The sequence below is a fragment of the Echinops telfairi genome, unplaced genomic scaffold, assembly GCF_000313985.2.
Source record: "Echinops telfairi isolate 266 unplaced genomic scaffold, ASM31398v2 ScPeMD7_7424;HRSCAF=8462, whole genome shotgun sequence".
In the NCBI taxonomy this organism is placed as follows: Eukaryota; Metazoa; Chordata; class Mammalia; order Afrosoricida; family Tenrecidae; genus Echinops; species Echinops telfairi.
This window is the reverse complement of record NW_022111324.1, coordinates 15813949-15834129: the sequence shown is the minus strand read 5'-3', so window position 1 is coordinate 15834129 and position 20181 is coordinate 15813949. Positions and strand designations below refer to the sequence as shown.

The following is a 20181-nucleotide window of genomic DNA, read 5'->3' as shown; positions in this document are numbered from 1 at the left end:
CTACCCCCATCCCCACCCCCACCCCAGGCTTCTTTCTTTTTTTGCATAAAATTGACTATGTTGTGGCCTAGGTCACGTGGTGGTCAGTGACTACCTGTTAGGGAGACTTGGTGAGCAGTCTCTTTCCAGAGGTCTGGGTCAGATGGCCATAGGTCTTAAAGATCAACAGTCAAAGACTTCCTTACTTCCATTTCTTTCCCTCCAAAGTGGGTCCCATTTCTACTTGAATCTCATCTCACTTTCCACTCTTAAGATGGCGATAGGTCACGGAAAGCCTCCAACCTCAGTTCCATTTCAGCAACTCCGCAGGAGGTATTTGTTTTCCCTTCCCAAAAAAGCTTGCCAAGACTGCAGCAACGCCTTTGAAACCCCAGAGCCCTGGAGTGGAGCTGGGACAGAGGAATCTTGTGCCTCATACGCACAGCTCCACCCTCTACCAATCTCCCTGGAGACTGGCTCACGTCATAGGGAAAAAGCCAATTGATTCTCTCTGGCTGTACCACCAGGGATGCTTAGCCACTTTTCTGAAGCTGTTTGGCCAAAGGCGCCCTAGTCTTAGCTTCTTCTAGAGCCCAACTCCTTATCTATAGGATAAGATTCCAGCTCAGCACTATTGGAGCACTTCCACACCACCACGCCAAACGAGCCTCACAAACCTAATGAAAATCTCTAACAGAAAACAGAGAAGGAACCTCCATGATGTTTAAGAACCGTAAGGTGGCTAGTTCGAACCCACCAGTCTCTCCAGGGAGAAAGAGGAGACTTCCTGCTCCCAGAAGGATTTGCAGTCTGGGAAACCCTGTACGGGAGCCCTGTGTGTTGGGACTGCGTCCACGGCACAGGGTCTGTTTGAGAGAGTGTCTTGGTAGGAATTCAGGTTCAATTGGAAACAATAACTCTGGGTCGCTCTTACCGTATTCATTCAGGATTTGCTTATGCCAAGTCTGTTTCCTTTGCACTTTTAGCAACGGCTAGGATGGAGGGGGGAAAGAGAGAAAGAAAGAAAGAACAGAAGGAGCTTTATGGAGATAAAAGCAGACTTTCCACAGATGGCCCTCCACTGAAAATGCAGAGGCCAGGCACGAGGGGTCCTGGAACAGGGGTCAGTATTTGCACCATGAATGCTGGCCTCCGACCTCCCACCAGAGCGCCTGTCAGTTCATCCACTTCACATCAGGAAAAAGTTGGGCACCAGGGCTGCCATGGCCCAGGAAACAGGAAGCAGAGGCTCTTTCTGAACTGGCTCCATCAAGCTCAGCTGGACCTCACTGCTTCTTCGCCAGCTGTCCCCAGCCTGATTCCTCAGCTCCGGCATTTCTGATTAATTTTTCAAGGTCACCCCTTGCCTGAAACACGACTTCATCACACCTGCAGCATTTATTGCCCAAATGTCCTTGGCAAACCTCACAGTCTTTGGGCGGTGTTGTGTTTCCTCCAAAGGAGAAGTCCTCCCCTCTCCCCCCAAGCTCAAAAGGCCATGGCAGACACAACTTTATCCCCCAACAAGCTCTGTCCCTTCTGTTAACTCAGTAAAGCAGCTCCTTATTGTCTGGGTGGGAGGCTGGGCGAATGCTAACCTTCCAGTTCAGAAAGGTCAACCCGTCCAGCCTCTCAGGGCCCACTTTCCTCAGTCCTAGCATTGGCTCATTGGCTCCTGTGAGGCAGGACAAGTCCCAGTATCTTCCCTCAAGAAGAAAGCCACACCCCCAGGAATCCTGGGCACCTGCCATAGAGAAGGTTTGCGGCCAGATGCGTGGCCAGCAGATGAATGCACAGATGAGAATTACGGCTTGCCCCCATCCCTCATGCAGCAGCACCCAGGAAGGCCTTGGGTTGATTTTTAACAGCCTCACAGTCACTCAACACTGACTACAGAAGACCAGCACTTGACACACACCTTCAGCGCTGCCGGGGCTCTGGAGAACCTCTCATCCAGTCACTCTGCTTCACTCTCGAGGAAACGGAAGCCCAGCAAGGTTAAGCAACTTACCAAGTCACCACTATTTAGTAACAGAGCTAAGATCATAGCTAGATCCAGCTTTTTCCCCCCTTCCTCTGCAAAGGAGGAGGAAGAGCAACAGTACTGATTGTCCGCCTGTCCTTTTCAGACACTGCCCTCCCCACAGGACCCCTGGTGACATAGTGAGTTACATGTCGGGCTGTTAACCACAAGGTCGGTAGTTCAAGCACATCCGCCGCTCTGTGGGAGAGGATGAGGCTTCCTGTGCCTGTACAGAGTTCCAGCCTATTCTGTCCCAAGGAGGAGTCTGGGTGGCATAGTGGTTATGTGTTGGGCTGCATTCCACAAGGTCAGCAGTTCAAAACCACCAACCACTCTAGAGGAGAAAGAGGAGGCTTTCTACTCCCGTGAAGAGTTACAGTCTGGGAAACCCACAAGGCAGTTCTGCCCTGTCCTGTTGTTGCTCTGTGCCATGGAGTTGGCTGAATCTCACAGGGGCGCTGTGCACAGCAGAACCCAACACTGCGCAGTCCTCTGCCAGAGGGACTGTCCGACAGGGTCACTAGGGTCCGGCTCCAGGGCAGTGAGCATGGGTGTTCTTCGGCTTGGTCCTTCCCACGATGGCAGGGGAGGTGATTTCTTTTCCCAGAGGAGCGGATGGAAACACAGAAAGGTTAAGTCACTTGGTCAAAGCCACCCTGAGCCATAATCTGAACCTCTTTGCTAATTCTAAAGTCCTGGCTTTTTCTACTGCAGGAGGCCGTTGCCTTTGTATATTAGCCAAGTGGTCACCCTCTTGGATTCTACAGCTCTCCCCAAGGGGTTTCAGGTGTCTGGTTCCCTCTTCTCTTTGTCGTCCATGTGTTTGTCACATGCCCCAGGGGACCGTCGCAATCGTCATTCGGAAAGAGAGACGTGGCATCCTAGCAACGGTTTCCATTTTTAAATTTGGAGGCGGGTGACAAGTTTCCACCGCAGGTTGGGAGAGAAAGGAACGTTCCAGGATCACACACTATCCCCAGCTTCATCCTTTGGGGAATAGTGCCCTTTCTTTCTCTCTAAATATCTGGAGAATGGAAGATTCCAGAGTCTTTCTTCTCAAACAGAAGCAGTGTGGTCATGACTGGAGAGACGAACGCCGGAGAATAAGCCTGGCCCATGCTATGAGAACATCTGGTGCACTCCGGAAAGGAGGAAGAACGGGATTATGTTACTAGTACGTTCAAGCCAAAGCAGATAGCACCAAACGGAGAAGCCCTGTGGCTACGACCAGCAGGTTGCAGAATAATGTGCGCTCCTTCCTTCCCAGCTTCCAGGGGACACAGATTGTCATGATCTCCTGCAGGGGACTTCTGTAGATATTTGTCAGAAAGAGGAGAAGCAGGCAGGAGGCAAAGCTGCTTTCTTTAAAAAAAAATTTTTTTTTTAAAGCCATTTTCTTTAACCCCTGATTTCTCGTCCCCAATCCTTACCTACCCTATCCTTGCCCAGGGAAGTGCAGGGGCTCTGAGACCATTGGCTCGACTCTCGGTTCTCTTTGTCACTTTGGAAGCTTTAGAAGGAAATCAGTACTTGGTAACTCACTATGTCGGGTTGCCAGGAAAAACTCCAAATGAACCCCATCTCCCTTAATTAAATGATGGTTGTGTATTTTTTTATAGATTTTTTTTTTTTCCAGAGAGAAAAACCAGTGTTCTCTATGGTTCCCCTTCCAGTGTGGGGGCCTTCTTGAGCATCAAACATTTATATGTAAGGAGTGGCAGACACTGGTTTCTGCAAAAATGCCAGCCAGGTGACTGCTCCTGTACCGGCCCTCTCCCCCTCCACCTCCCACCCCCCCACCCCAACCCCTCTCGATGCCTAACCTCACGCCAAGTGGCACAGGTTCCCAGGGCAGAAGCTGAGCACACCCGTTCTCCTTCGCTCACGGACTTCTCCTGTCGCTGACTCTACAGCTCCCTTCACACACCACACACACACACACACACACATACACACACACACCCTGTTGTTCCAACCATGAGCACTCCCCAGGCACCTGGGGACTGACTCCCAGGCCCCCTAAGGAAGTCACTGTGACCTTGAGGTCGATGGTCCTGGGGCTCAGGCAGCTGCCATCCACCTTGGTGGTCTCTGGATTGTTTTCTGAGAAATCACAAACACCAAATCCTCCACGCCCTCCAAAATTGAGTTTGTCGTTTTAACCTTAACCCACCTTTTTAGGTAAAAGTAACAAAGACCAACTTACTGACTTTGTAGCTACAATGCACTTAGGAAAGGCATGTTCTTGAAGGAAAGCCAGGGGTGAGGGGGGTGGAGTGCCCACTCCTCTGGTGGTGCACACTTTCACAAACGGAAATAAAGAGAAACATACGGAGGAAGGGAAAAGAGAAGCCGACTCCCCCCTCTGCCCACAGCACAGTAGCTCAAAGACTGGGACCTCTGCTTGTTAACCATTGTTAACTAGTATTTTTAGCCCTGATTGCTTTTAGCCTCTGTATAGTTCCTTTTTTAAACACATTTTCTATACGTTAATAAAAGGTCCTGAAGGGATTGTGTTGGTGCCTTGCTTAATGACTGCTCTGCTGACGATGCTGCGTCTCCAGGCTTCCTCTCCTTGGGGTCACAGACCTGCTCTACCAGACTCTCTTCCATCTTCGTCCCCCACCTGCCCTGTTCCCCTTCGGGCGATATGATCTGCTCTTCCCCTACCCTAGTCCCCGTCTCCACATAGACTCCTCCTTCTCACCCCTCTCCTCTCCTCTTTCTTTCTTTCCTACCCTCCCCCACACGTTGATGTCCTCATTTGACACATTGCTATTAGCAGAATCAAAGGTCACTGGTGGCTGGTCCCCTCTGCAGGCTCCCCAACATCACCGGGAATTATCTAAGGTTTTGAGCTGTGATCAGCCCCAAAGTTGGTGACTCGATGCCTGCCTCCCTTCCTCCTCTCTCCTGGCTCCTGAACCCAGGCATGCCAGTGGCAACCAGATGTCCAAGGTTCTAGTGCCACCGATGGGTCCTGGTGGAGAATACTTTAAGGAGGGCTGCAGACCCCTCTGCTTAGTCTGTGCCCTGCTGTCCTGCTCTGACTTGGAGCTTCCAGCTAATTCCCCAGGAGCTGCCATGATGGTGGCTCCCACAACAGCCCGCCGTTCAGGCATGGTCTCATGAGTGAATGTTTTCTCTCCCACCCTCGAAAATAGGTCCAGGGTACAATGTTAGATAAATCAACTCTAAACTCTGGGTAACATTAGGTGAGACCGCAGCAAGGTAAAACCAATAAGAGGGTCATGAAGTTCACTTGTGCTGGGTCATTTCTACAAGCATGCTGAGTCCAGTGGTAGGGAGTAGAAAGTATAGAGATAACGAGAAATGTAGATGCCATAAACCAAGATGAGCTCTTCTCAGGAGGAGTGGGGGGTTTCAGGACCCTTCCTTAAAGTCATCCGGACTGGAATTATAAAAAAGGGAAAGATGAGGAGATCCTTCCTAACACAACCGCATGGCCGATATGTGTTAGGTTGGGTTCTCTAGAGAAGTAAAATCAGTGATAGCTATTGAAAGAGGTAGATAAATTTATATCAAGATATTTGATCACATAGTTGTAGAAGCACCCATCCAGATGTTGAAGTCTGTGAGTCAGATGTTAAACTAGCGACATAGCTGCCAGGGCAGATTAACCAGGAATCAGGAAGACCACAGGCCGGTGGAGGCAGAGGTGGATGAATCCAAGGTCAGCAAGCAATATGGCAGGCCATTGGCTCACGTCCAAAGAAGTGGGGGTCAATGTGACAGATGCAAGATCCAGATAAACAAGAAAAGATAAGACTTCTTACAGAGCTCGCTTAAATAGGAGCAGGCCACACCCCTCTAGGAAACTTTCAATTGATCGAGAGCTGCACTCCTCCCTAGTCCTCTTACAAGTGCTTTTCTGCATAAATAGATCCTATCATGGAACTGATTTCACTGTAAGGTCTCATCATGGGGATTACCAGGTCCCCACTGCCAACCCACTGAGAATCCTGGCTGAGCCAAGTTGAGCCAAAAACCAATGATCACACCATGGAATGAGGGACTAGAGTGATTGAGTATCAAGTTAGCCATATCACCTGGGGCTATGTGGAAAAGTGTGGTGGCACAGCCCACAAGAGGCATCCAGCACCAACTAAACCCTAGAAATCCCAAGGCGAACAGGGAAATATTTGTCTTCCTGTTCCATGTTAAAAGGAAGAAGTGGCGAGGGTTTTCAAGAAATGACAGAAGACCAGCCTAGAAAATGAAAATTTGCTCCTAGTATTTTCTGGTCACGAGATGCCCTCTCTTTGCAACCTTGGGGCATAGGTGCACAGGTGAGAATCCAGAAGAAAAAGTCCAAACCCTGGACTTTGGACTGGGAGTCAGTGCCAACTCATGGCAACTGCATGCACTGCAGAGCAGAACCAGGCTCAAGGGGCTTCTAAACAGGGTTGTGACTGTTCGGAAGCCTTTCACTAGGCCTCTGGGGGACCTGCAGTGCCTCTGGGTGGGTTTGAACTCTCATCTGTACATTTAAGTGCTTAACTAACTGTTTGCACCCCCAAGGCACCCATAAGAACAGAACCCCAGCCTCTAGTATACAACAAGCTACCACTGAAGGTGCTGCCACAACCGGGGAGTTGGACACTCCTTAACTTTTTATCTGATGCCTCCTTTCCTCTTAAAATAAAGACATAAACAGACCTCTGATATATAAGATGAAGTCGCCCCTTTAAAGATCTGCATTCTTTGCCTTGTTTGTGTTAGCCTCCTTCAGGATACATGCTGTTGTTGTTGTTGTTGTTGTTGTCGTTAGGTGTCCATGAGTCAGTGGCCACTCAGAGTGATCCTCCATACAACAGAATGAAACACAGCGGAGTCCTGCACCATCCTCACAAGTCTTCTCACCTTTGACCCCATTGTTACAACCAATGTGTCAATCCATTTTGTTGAGAATCTCCCCGCCCCCTCCCCCCCCCCACTGTCCCGCAGGTATTTCTTCTCATTCTGAGTTGTGCCCCACCATTCTGGTTGAATGGAAGAAATGAAGATGTCAAAGAGCTGAATAGGAAATGTCAGAGGGCATCTTGAGAAGAAAATGCCAACTATTATAATGAAATGTGCAAAAACCTAGAATTAGAAAATCAAAGCACGCTCAGTAAATCTGAAACTGAAAGACTTCAAAATTTTTTCAAATCTGGAGTTGGAATCTTGAAAGATTCTATGGGCAAAACATTGAATGTTACAGAACACATCGAGAAAACTTTGAAAGAATACACAGAGTCATTGTACCAAAAAGAACTACTCAACCTTCTACCATTTCAGAAAACAGCATATGTGAGCAAGAACCAATGGTGCTGAAGAAAGAAGTTCAAGGTGCACTGAAAGCATTAGCCAAAAACAAGGCTCCAGGGATTGATGAAATGCCAGTTGAAATGTTTCAACAAGCTGATGAAGCACCAGAAGCACTCACTTCTCTATGCCAGGAAACTTGGAAGACAGCTACTTGGACAACTGACTAGAAGAGATCCATATTGGTACCCATTCCAAGAAAAGGTGACCTAAGAAAATGCTCAGATCATACAACATCATCATCAATATCACATGCAAGTAAAATTTTGCTGAAGATCATCTGTATTCGTCTGGGTAAACTAGAGAAACAAGTTCACAGAAACTCATATGTATAAGAGAGAGTTTTATATATAGGGTAAGTGTACATTCAGAAAGCATCCCAACCCAGTCCAGTCCAAGCCCATAAATCCGGCTTAGCCCATATGTCCAACACCAATCTGCAAAGTCCTCCTCAAACTCACAAAACACACACAATGACGCCGAATGCAGGAGGATCACAGGCCAGTGGGTAGAAAGTCTTTTAATCCAGTGGCATTGTAAGCATCTCAGCGCTGACAGGGGTCTCCATACAGCTTCTCCAGCACCCAGGGCTGCATCAGGGTAGGTCCATGTGGTTTCTCCTCTGGAATGCCTCACAGGAAGTGAGCCTTGCCAGCTGAAGCAGGGAACTAACTGGCTAAGGCAGCGCACCCTAGTCTGACCATCAGATAGCAAGAGACCCGAGAACTAGAAAGGTGAGGCTCACCAAGCCATTTATCTCTCCACCCTTCAATTAATCCCACATGTGTTTATCGGCCAAGTTGACACAATAAACCTTAACTGTCTCATCATCCAACAATGGCTGCAGCAGTACATTGACAAGGAGCTGCTAGCAGTTCAGGCTGGATTCAAATGAGGATGAGGAACGAGGGATAGCATTGCTGATGTCAGGTGGATCAGGGGTGAAAGCAGAGAGAAAAGAAAGAATTTTACTTGTGTTTTTCTGATATGATAATGCATTTGACTGTGTAGATCCTAACAAACTATGGATAGCCTTACGAATGGGAATTCTAAAGCACTTCATTGTGCTCAGGAGGAACGTGTATGTGGATCAAGATGCAATTGTGTCAACAGAACAAGGGAATACTACATGGTTTAAAGTCAGGAAAGGTGTGCATCAGGGTTGTATTCTTGCACCATACTTGTTCTCTGTATGCTGAGAAAATCAACAGAGAATCTGAATTATATGCATAGAATATTCATGTTCAGGATTGGAGGAAGGTTTATTATCAAACTGCAATATGCAGATGCCACTGCCTGGCTTGCTAATTACAGCTTAATATAAAGAAAACCAAAATCCTCACAACTGAATCAATAGGTAACATCATGATAAATGGAGACAAGATTGAAGTTGTCACGGATTTTGTCTTGCTTGAATCCACAATCAATACTCATGGAATTAGTGGTCAAGAGATCAAAAGATGAGTTACATTAGGTAAATCTGCTGCACAAAACTTCTTTAGAGTATTGAAAAGCAAGATACTCTTTGCTTATTCTCCCTTACTTTGAGGACTGAGGTGCACCTGAGCCAAGCCACAGTATTTTCCACTGCCTCATGTGCATGTGAAAGTTGGACATTGAACAGGGAAGACTGAAGAAGCATCAATACATTTGAATTGAGGTGCTGGGGAAGAACAATGAAAGGACCATGCGCCGCTGAAAGGACCAACTGATCCGTCTCCCAAGTACAGCCAGAATGCTCCTTAGAGGCAAGGATGGGGGCTTTCTCTTACATACTTGGGACATGTTGTCAGGAGAAACCAATCCCAGAGGGCATTATGTTGAGAAAGTGGAAAAGAGGAAGGCCCTCAGGGAGCTGCATTGACACTGAGGCTGCAACAATGGGCTCAAGCGTGGGACCGATCGTGAGGGTGGTCCCGTAATTCAGGCAGGTCTCCTTCCGTTGTGCGTAAGGTCGCTATGGGTCGGGACCTACTCGATGGCCCCTGAGTACAACAACTACTACTTGAGAAGGCAGCTCCTCTGTCTGTCACTTTGTGAGTGCCTCCTCCTCTGGCATGCTCTCTGACAAGGTTCTGCTTCTTATCGCGAGGTTTTCCGTATCTAACGATGTTTCCATTCTGTCCACAAGGCTTTCAGGGGCTAATTCCTTAGACCTGGACAGTCTAGTCCTTCTTCATCGTCTGACCTTAGTCTGGAAGTGCTGGTGAAACATGTTCACTGCTGGTGATCGCACTGGCACTTGACATGCCGGTGACCTCGCTTTCAGCAACACAGTGACACACAAGCCGTGACACACAAGCCGCCACACACAGTACACAACAAGCAGGCAGAGAAGTGGTGGTCAGAATCCACCATTAAGGATTACGGTACCAAAGGTGTGTCATCGAAATATGGAAATAAAGTCAATCCCTTGAACCCTCCTGCACACTACTGGGGAGACAGGGATGAAAGGGATAGAGTGAAATGGAAAGAAACTGCAGTAATTAGTATTTATTCCTGAGATAGCTGAATGCTAGCATTATGTTCTAACTTAAATGAGTATAATTCACCCATTACTTAAGACCTCTGGGCACATTTTCAGCCGTCTGAACATAGATTTAATTATTGCTGTGTTGTGGGAACTAAGAACTGCCACGGGTAAAATTAAAAGTAGATTATTAAGCAAGAGAGATGTTAGCAGCATTAGTAGTCAGTGCAATTGCCAAGAACCCAACCGAAATGCAGTCAATCGTATCTTCTCTCTGCTGTGGCCCTGGTGGCCCTGAGATACGACTTCCCTCCTGACCTCTTTGCCAGTCAGCAGTGAGACAGCCATAGACTAAGCGAACGTGGGGTCCGTATCTTTTCCCTTATGTGACATGTGCAGTACACTCCAGTGCCCTGGCCTTGTTGGAACCACACATAAAATAGGCAATGGACTCATAAAGCCAAATATGATTTGCATCCCTTGCTCCTCGTTTCTCATCTCTCCATTCAATGAGCGAATACCATGTTATCAGGCCCGATGCAGGCATCTAGGTGTGCACGGATGGCAAATCTGGTCTATGACTTCAAGGAGTCTCAGGCTCTTTTTTCTCTTTCCCTTTCCGTACATTTGTACCAAGCTTCCTACTCTCTCATCCAGAGAGGTTGAGGAAGGTCTGTAACTTTAAAGATTTAAAAATAAAGGAGACTGTGTTAGGGCAGGTTGACCTGAAAAACAAATCCAATGACACTCATAAATGTGTAAGGAAGAGCTTTATATCAAGAAGTAATTAGTTATCGAGATAACACCCCCGCCCAGTCCAACTCAAGTCCAGAAGTCTGACACTAGTCCATAACTCCCTTTCCAGACTCATACAGCCACATGCAATGATGCAGAGTGCAGGAAGATCACAGGTTGGTGGGTGCAAAGTCCTGTGGATCCAGTGGCACTGGTAACATCTCCAGGGCTCTGGCAGCAACCAGGGTTAGACAGCAAGAAAGTGAAGGCAGAGAGAAAAGGGGAGGTCCCCAGGGCCCCCCCTTGAGAGCTGGGCCATGCCCACAAAGAGGCTGTGCCCCGATTGACAGGTTGAAAACCACCCTACACTTTTATATATCTCCAAGTTGATGTGAAATTATGTAACTACCACAGAGACAAAAGTTGGTGTTGCATCAGCACTGACTTTCTGACTCATGAAGCACATGACCCCAGGCATTTCGGAGTGGAATATGATACATCATGGGGTTTTCAGTGCCTGATTCTTCAGGAGTAAGACCAAGGCTTATTTTCCAAGATACTCTGGGGTGGATCAAACTTCTAAACTTTCAGTTAGCAGGCGAATGGTATAACCATTTGCACTACCCAGGAGTTCCCTTTAAAAGAGAGTAGAGTACGATCTCCAGGTTTACGTCATGTGTTCATGAGACACTGGGAAGAGACATACAGAAAAGACTCAATTAATTCAGATGAGACTTGCCATTTCAATATTGACAACACTTTTTAAGCTCACACATTTCAAACACTTCAAACACTTGTTTCAAACATGGCAATTAAGGAGTTTCTTGAATCAAAAAGCTCACAGAACCATTTCAAGAGACTTATGACTATAGAATCCTCCTTAGTGTTACTGGGTGGGAACCCATAAAAAGGTATAGGTGCTTAAAGATGATGTCCCTTAATGTCTTAAATAGGATGGCTGATGTGAGGCCACTACGAAGCACTCATTCACAGCCTCTGTGAAAGCTTTGGGTGTGCTCTTTTCACCAAACAATGGGTTTCTGGGAAATGAGAATAAATGACAAGAAATGCGGTGGCCATCATGAAAAGTCAATATGCCAGCTGTACAGAAAACGGAAAGATCCCAGAGAACAATGGAATTGAAAGGAAATGTGTAAATTATGTCTGTGTGCAGGCATTACTTGATTTGTGACCCGCACTCACTTTTTATGACTTTTTCCTCCCTATAAATAAAACTCCCAGAATCGTGACCAAAACTTTTCTTTACAACCCCAGCTACACTGAAACAATCGGTGCAATGACAACTTGGGTGACTATTAACGGGAACTCAGTTAACTTATTGACATGGAAGAGCCAGAGATCACTGAATGAAAAGTCACTATAGAAACTGCCTTCGCCTTATCGCTTTCTCCTCAGCCATCACTTACCATTTAAAGACTTTGAAAGACATTCAGGTAAATCTAGTTTGCAACCATTTCTTCAAAGAAGTGACCTGCATTTTAACTCAGTTTGAAATATCCATGCTTGCTATAAAGAAGAGTTTCTCAGCCAAAGCACTATTGACTTGTGGGGCAGGGTAATTCTTTGGTAGTCAGGAGTGCAGGGTGGAGGGAGGGTCAGTCCTGGGCTTTGTGGAACGAACATCCTAAATTTCAAGCAGCCCTGGCCTCTACCCTCTAGATGCTGGTAGCAACCCTCCCCAAACTGTGACAGCTAAAACTATCTCAGGACTTCACCAAGTGTTCCCCTCAGTGGCAAAATGACCCCCAGCTGGAAGGCACTTCTATAGGAAGATTTATCAGAAAAAGAGAACGGTTCCAATCCAACCTTCATTGAAGCAACATTTTTAAGAAGCTTCAGTCAGTTCATTTCATTTGAAAAGCAAAGCAAGAGAGCACCCCACATGGAGCACTGGCATACAGCTTTTCTATTCCGTCCACGCGGTTTATAAAGGTTCCAGAAGCAGATGCCGTGTTTTGTTTCAGTTTCATTCTGCGGCCACCCCGTGAGACATATTTGTGTGTGGGATTAGAGTCTGAGACAGGGAATGATTTACACGATGGTGCTTACAGAAAATATGCATTTGACTTACAGGGGTGCAATTTGTCGTGACTCCCCAGGAATCAATTAGGGTACACATTGTTCACTTATAAATTAGACATTTGGCTGTGTGTTAGTCCGGGTAGACTAGAGAAACAAATCAGTGGACACTCATATGTGTATAATAGAGAGTTTTCTATAAAGAGTAATTGTACATTAAGAAAGCATCCCAACCCAGTCCAGTCCAAGCCCTTAAGTCCGATATTAGCCCATATGTTCGATACCGATCTATAAAGTCCTCTTCAGACTCACGAAACACCTGCAACGATGCTGAATGCAGAACGATCACCAGCCAGTGGGCAGAAAGTCTTTGGATCCAGTGGTGTTGTAAGCATCTCAGCGTTGGCAGGGGTCTCCACGTGGCTTCTCCAGTTCCCAGGGCACGGGGTCTATCAGCGTAGTGCCATGTGTCTTGTCAGGTCTTGCCAGTAGAACGTCATCTCAGAGAGTGAACAGAGAGAGAAGGTGTCTCCCATCCCAAGGAGGTAAGACAGGATTTCCCATAATTCTCAGGAGAAGGTCATGCCCACACAGAGGCCTCATTGGCTATGATCTGATTGACAGGCTAGACTCCACCCCTTCACTCTTAATCCTCAAATTGACAAACTATTATAAAACTACCACAGCTGTGTTGTTTCACCGAATGGACAATAATAAGTGGCAGTGATTCTTTAAGATCCCCCCAAATACCACACAATCTCAAATTTCTTAAGAAATAAATCAAGGGTAAGTTAAGGTCAGAAGGAAAAGATAGTTTTGTCCCAAAATAATAGCTAAGAATGATGCCAAGGCCAAGGTAGGATTCTGGTCAACTGAGCAAGAAAGGCCACTTGCGTCTCTGACCGTGCTCCCCAAGAAAACGTGAGTACCAGAGCTGCACGCCCAGACTACTCTGTAGTAAGAGAAAGTGAAGCTTCACCCAGACACCCAGCCTTGGGAAGCTAGAAAGGTGTCGCCAGCATCGAGATGGAGCACGAGGGGGGAAACAGAGGGCGTGTAAGAAGGAAACGTCCTTCAGCGTCAGCGTGTGGCAGAGAAGCACATCCACCACGAAGCCACATCAAGTCCCCCTCCCAAACTCTACGCGACTCACCCCTCACGCCGCGCTTCCCGGCTGGATGGCGAGGGGCGGGGCTGGGTGGGTGCCACTCCCAGTTTTTTCAAAGAAGACACAGGTTAATCTTTCTTCCCCATTGTATTTGCCACGCCGCCGACTGGGCCACTTGACTCCGTTTCGTGTTAAGAAACGGCTCACCAGTGGGAGGCCTCTGTCATACTACGTTCCGTGATGGCCATCTGGGATCAGCTTGTGAATACGGCCTGCATCTCGCTTCTCTTGAGCCGGAAGGTATAGGTCGCATTCAGTGTCTTCGGACAACCTGGTGAGGCCTCTCCTGCGAAAGCGTGCAAAGCCAGGAGACTAGCAAAGCTTGATGCAAAAGGATATGGCGGTGCCTTGATCTGCCTCTTTTTCACCACGGGATCTTCTTCCAGGTCAGGACTCGTGAAAGCAGCTCAAAAACATGTCTCTCCCATAACCCCAGAGTCTGTCTGCACACTGTTTCTTTCACTTCCAAACCGAACCCACTCCCGAGAGGTGCGCCCCTCATCTGGGGAAGGCAAAAGACCTGCTTGGTTTCCAAAGCACTAGAGGTTGTTGGCCAGGTGTCATAGACAAGCCTTCCAGGGACTGCTGTTAACATGGAAGAAATCACCTGACTAGGACACTGATGAGGTTCCTGCGTGGCACGTTGGTTAAAGTGCTTGGCTGCTAACTGAAAAGTCGTTAGTTCAAACCCAGCAGCCACTCCTAGGAAAGAACCTGTGGGGTCTGCATCCATAAAGATTTACAGCCTTGGGAACCCTAGGGGGCCGTTCAACCTTATCCTAAAGGGTGTCTAAAGTCAGAATCTACTCGATGGTTACAGATTTAGTTTGGGTTTAGAGAGCAACGGCTATTGAAATGTGGTCCACGGAGGTCCCAAACCCTTTCAGAGAGCCCACACAATCTGAAATTATTTCCCTTGAAGAGACAAACGCACTCGGTTCATTTTCAAGAAAATGGCTGCCAAACACCTAATACTAAAAACAAACCAACCAAAAATCCCAGCATAGTTTGTCTGTCAGCTGTTCTTGCAAGTTGAGATGGGGTTCCTTGAAAAACCACAAAACATTATCAAACCTATTTTGATGATAACATTAAGAAAGTATTTGCTCTTTTCATTGCGTTGACATTACATTGCTGATGGGGGGAAATGCAGGCCACTCGGCCAAAACAAGGAAATGACAACAAAACCGCTCATCACAGTGCGCGTCTTCCTCGCTCACTGTTTAAAAAGGAAAAGCCAGTTTTGCTTAAGAATGGCCTTGACAATAAGGACTTGGTTTTACTACGTCGTTCACCCTAACTGGATGCCTTCTTAACATTGTGGGAGTTAAAGGGAAGAATTCTCAAAGCACTTCTGCTGCATTCCCAGGTCCAGTGCCTGTCTGGAGGCGAAGAACGTGTACAGTGGTTCGAGACGCCAGCTGAACGAGTTTAGTGGTGGTTTTCAAGGAACCCCATCTTACCTTGCAAGAACAGCTGACAGACAAACTATGTTGGGTTTTTTGGTTAGTTTGTTTTTAGTACTGGGTGGTTGGCAGCCATTTTCTTGAAAATGAACCGAGCGAGTTTGTCACTTCAAGGGAAACAATTGACTGTTTTTGTTGTCAGTGATAAAATCCACCATCTCAAGAGAAAAATTAGAATTTTGAAAAACTGTCTCCACCATGATAAGCTAGACAGGCAGCTCCCAGTGCTTAAGGACTCTTCTAATGCTACCAGTGGTACTAGTAACAAATGTGATCTTTTAATATAATAGAATCTGTCAAATTTGGAGGATTGCATAGCTCATGGAACCGTTTTTCTCTAAGGTTGTCATTTCCTTATTAATTTTAGCAGTTATTTCTAAGTATTCTGGGTAGGAGGCATTTATCTGTTATGTGTGCTTAAAATACCTTATTGAATTCTGTAGCTTGCCTTCCCACCCTCTCTATGGTGTGTCTTTGATAAAGAGAAGTTCTTAGCTTCTCATGACAGATAGTTTGCTGGGCTGATTTTCTGTCTTGAGAAATAAATCTACTGTGTTATAAATATTCCATATTATCTTTCAAAGATTTATGGTTTTTTATCTTTTACATTTAGGTTCTTAATCTACCTGGAATTGTTTTTATTGGTTGAGCTCTACACTATTAAGTTGTCTATAATTTACTGTTTTGACCTACAAAAGGCAATTCCACATAGATCAACATAATACATGATATGAGACAGTGATATATTTTCATTTCTTTCCATATGAATACTATATTTTTCTCAGTACTGTTTATCTGAAAGTCCATCCTATCCAAGGGATCTGCACTGCCATATTTCTAATATAGGAGTTTGTCCCAACCTCTATTTCAATTATTATGACTTTAAAGTAATTTTTTTCTATCTATAGTGCTAACCTTCCCACCTTCTACTTCCCCTCCCCCGCCCTTCAAGGTTTGACTACTCGACTCTTTGCATTTCCAAATAAATAACAGAAACATCTTGTCCAAGTCCACCAACAAAATAAGAAGTGTTTGGGATGGTTATGGGGATTGCAGTGCCTCTGGGCATTCATCGGGGGCAAGGAACCTCTGCGCATTGCTGAACCCTCCCGTCAATGAGCAAGGCTCTCTCAATTTATTGTGTCTACTTTAATGCCTCTCAATAAAGGTTTACCGTTTTCTTCCAAGAAGTGTTGCACATCTTTTGTTAGATTTACTGCCAACTACTTGTCAGGCCTAAGGTTTGATTATTATTCTACTTACAAGCTAATATGTTAGCTTATTATTGTATCCTGAATGTTGGCAGAAGATATGAGACTCCTGCAGAGACATGACCCTATTACTCATGACACAGCAAGCAGAGTGTGCAATGATCTTGGTCCTCGGTCTCTAGTGAGAGTCTACTACAATCCCCAATGGATATGATGGCTACAATAGGTTTGCCTTGTAGCTAGGAACATTAAGATTGGGACACCCCTAATTTTATTGCAAGCAATAAGCAAGCTTGTTCTGTGTCTCAGGGGTTAACATTATCTCGCTGTTCAGGGTTTCTGGACACAAGAACAATCCTGAGAGATGGCCTGTGTAAAGAGTGGTGGGTCCCTGCATGCTTATCATGTCAGCAATACCTGGCAGGGGTGTAGCTGACTCACGGACAAGTAGCTCCTAATAGCACTTTATATAAGCTTGTAAATCGTACCTTTGTGAAACTTTTATCTTCTGTTGATTCTGGTATTTAGAAATGACATTGACTTTTGCGTGTTAATTCCAATAATCTTACTAAACTAATTCATTCTAATAATTTATCCTTAGATTTTATTGAGCTGTTTACATATAAAATCATATTTGTTTTGAATAATGGAATCTTGTTGCTTTTGTTCCAAACATTACAACTTTTGGTCTTTTTTTTCTTCTTGTCGTTTTATTTCATTGGCTAAAGTCTTCAGATTGGTGCCTAAAGAAGTGGTGAGAGGTAAATCTCATTCATTTCAAAGAGAAAGCTATCAGTGTTTCACTATTACGAATGATAACTTTCTTCCTCTCTCACTTTCTCTGGAGATGCCTTTTATTAAATTTCTTTTTACTCTCAGGTTTTGAAATGTGTATAGCAAATAGATGATATTTTTCCTGCATCTATTGAGATTATTACAGGATATGGCTCCATTCATCCAGTAATTTTTAATTTTCGAATATTAAAACAACTTTACATTCTTGAAATAGACTCATATTTGACATGATGCATTTCATGTATTATCATTTTTATACATTGCTAAATTTGGGTAGTCTCTTTTCATATGTAGGCATTTAAGATATAAAAATTCCCTGTTTCTCAGCATATGGTTCCCCGCTATCAAAAAGAATAGTGTCTAGGGTCTTAGAGGCTTGCCTTAAGGGAGGCATCAGCAAAGGACATAGGAGTGCACCAGCATGAGTGAACCAAGAATTATAAGTAATAAAATCTAGACGCAGAGGAAGGAATGGCTTAGAGCTTCAATTGTTACCAGATACAGTACATTTCAGGGTGGATTATTGCCATTGTAGTGAGTCAAAATGTGACACCTTGTCATTGATATCCCTCTTGACCCAAATATAATTACTCCAGTTTTTAATATTATTTGCATTGTTATCAATTGAGGTTTTCCTTTGTTTCATTGTGTCATTGTTGTTAAGTCATTTGTTTGTATTCTGTCTTGATTTTATACGATTTTCTGTATTTGAAACCCAGATTAGGTTAATTTTTAGAGACAACTGTACCGGCCTATTCAAAGGGATATGACAGAGGAGGCTGGCAGGAAATGGGACACTAATAACAATGAGTACCTGGAAGAAGAAAAGTCCTGGAATTGGTTGAAGTGATGGTTGTACACCTCTCATGAATATGGTTGAACTGTTGAAATGTATGATACATGAATTGTATCTCAGTGAAATTGTTAAAACTAATGTTTAATTTAAAAATATCCTGTTCATCTAGCTGCATTTCACAGATTATGATATGTAGTATTTTTATCATTTACTTTAAATTTTTCTAACTTTCATAAGTATTTCTCTTTTGAACCAAGGATTACATAAAATTGTACCAATTTCCAAATATATTCTTCCAATCATGGTTTTATCATTGATTTCTACATTCATTGCTTTGTGATCAGAAGATTCAACTTACATCATTTTAGTCTTTTTAAATTTGTTGAGGTTTGTTTTATGAATCAGCATACAGGTAATTATTTGTAAATACTCTGTGTGTTTTGAAAGAAATATATATGCCATGCTCATTAAGGGCATTGAAATATTTCCTAAATCAAGCTTGTTCATTATGTTATTCAAATACTCTATATTTCTACTGATATTTTCATCCACACGTTCAAGTACTGAGAAATAAGTATTAAAATGACCAACTATGAATGTGGGTTTGTTTAAAACAAATTTCTCCTTTTTTCTTGAATATGTATCAAAAGTAAAACTCCATTGCCATCAAGTTAATTCCATTTCATAGTAACCCTCTAAGACAGAGTAGATTTGCTTCATCGGATTTCTGAGACCCTAAATCGTTATCCTTTAGAACAGATGGTGTATTTGAACCACCAAGCTTGCAGTTAGAAGTCCATTGTTTAACTCATGGTGGTATCTTTTTGGTGAACTGAGCTTTTTGTTTTTAGGAGTGACTCTTTACTTTAGTAAGGATTTCTGTCTGAAAGTCTATATTTTTCTAGTTTTAAAATAACTACACCAGCTATCTTTTGGTTAGATTTTGCTTGGTGTGTTAGGCCAGGTTCCTAGAGAAAGCTAGTGACACTCATCTAAGTGGAAGAAAGAGCTTTATATCAAGAAGTAATTATATATCCAGAAGACATTCCAGCCCAGTCCAACTCAAGTCCAGAAGTCCAATGCTAGTCCGTAAGACCCTCTTCGGACCCACGTAGCCACATGATCGTGACACAGAATGGTGAAGCAGGAAGCGGGATGATCACTGGCCGGTGGGTGCAGAATCCCCTAGACTCAAGGCTGGTAAAAGCATGGCAGGGCACTGACAGCTCTCAGACAGAGTGGACCCCGGGAGGCCACTCCTGCAGGCAGGCAGAGTGCCAGTGAAGACCCAGAGAGGAGGAAGGTGAAGTGGCAGAGAGGACAGTTCCGAGCGTCTCACACTCACATAGCAAAAGACTTACGACACCAAGGAGGAGGTGTCAGCGGCTACAACGTGATTGACAGCTGTGACTCGACCAGCAGCCAGGAGTGTCTCCTTGAGGTAAAGTCACCCAGCTCCCACATCTAGCATCTTTTTTTCCTTTCCTTTCTTTTCAATTTTCATATATATATTTCTTGCCTTATGTTTCAAGTGTTTCTTTGGTAAGCAGTAATCTTAGTTATCCAGTGCTGCTATAACAGAAATATCAGAAGTGGGTGGATTTCACAAAGAGAGTGTTGCTTTTTAGTAGTTTAGGAGAATAGAAGTCTGGATTCAGAGCATTAGCTCTACAAGAGGCTTTCTCTTTTTTCCGACTCCAGGAAAAGGCCCCTGTTACCTTTCAACCTTGGGCCCCAGCATCCGTTGGAAAGTTCCACATGTCTTGGCATCAATCTTACACAAATCTAGGAGTTTCTCAGCACGGGGGGCTCTAGGTCCAAAGAATATATTCCAGCTCCCAACTCCTCTGCAGGGTTTTGAAGTCCCTGTGGTCTCTGCTAGCTTGTTTGGTCATTTTATATCTCAAATATAGGCCAATAAACTAGTTAGTTTTTTCAACAGTTTGATTGGTAAGTAGTTTACATATCATATAATTCAATAGTTTAATCATTCAATCATATCAAAGAGAAAACAGTTAATTTTTTAATTAGAAAAAAGAGAAGAACTAAAATAGAAGAGAGAGACTAACTCAGGATACACTCTAATCCTGTAAATGGTACTTTGCCTCATTAACATAAATGCCTCCAATCCAGCTTCATTAATATCATAGAGGATTTATAACACATAGGA

The 20181-nt window shown here is 44.6% G+C and overlaps 1 pseudogene; it reads left to right on the top strand.

Annotated features, from left to right (window-relative positions):
- Positions 1-13923: 13923 nt before the first annotated feature.
- The window catches only part of LOC101637968, a 24940-nt pseudogene continuing 18682 nt past the window's right edge, over positions 13924-20181 (top strand).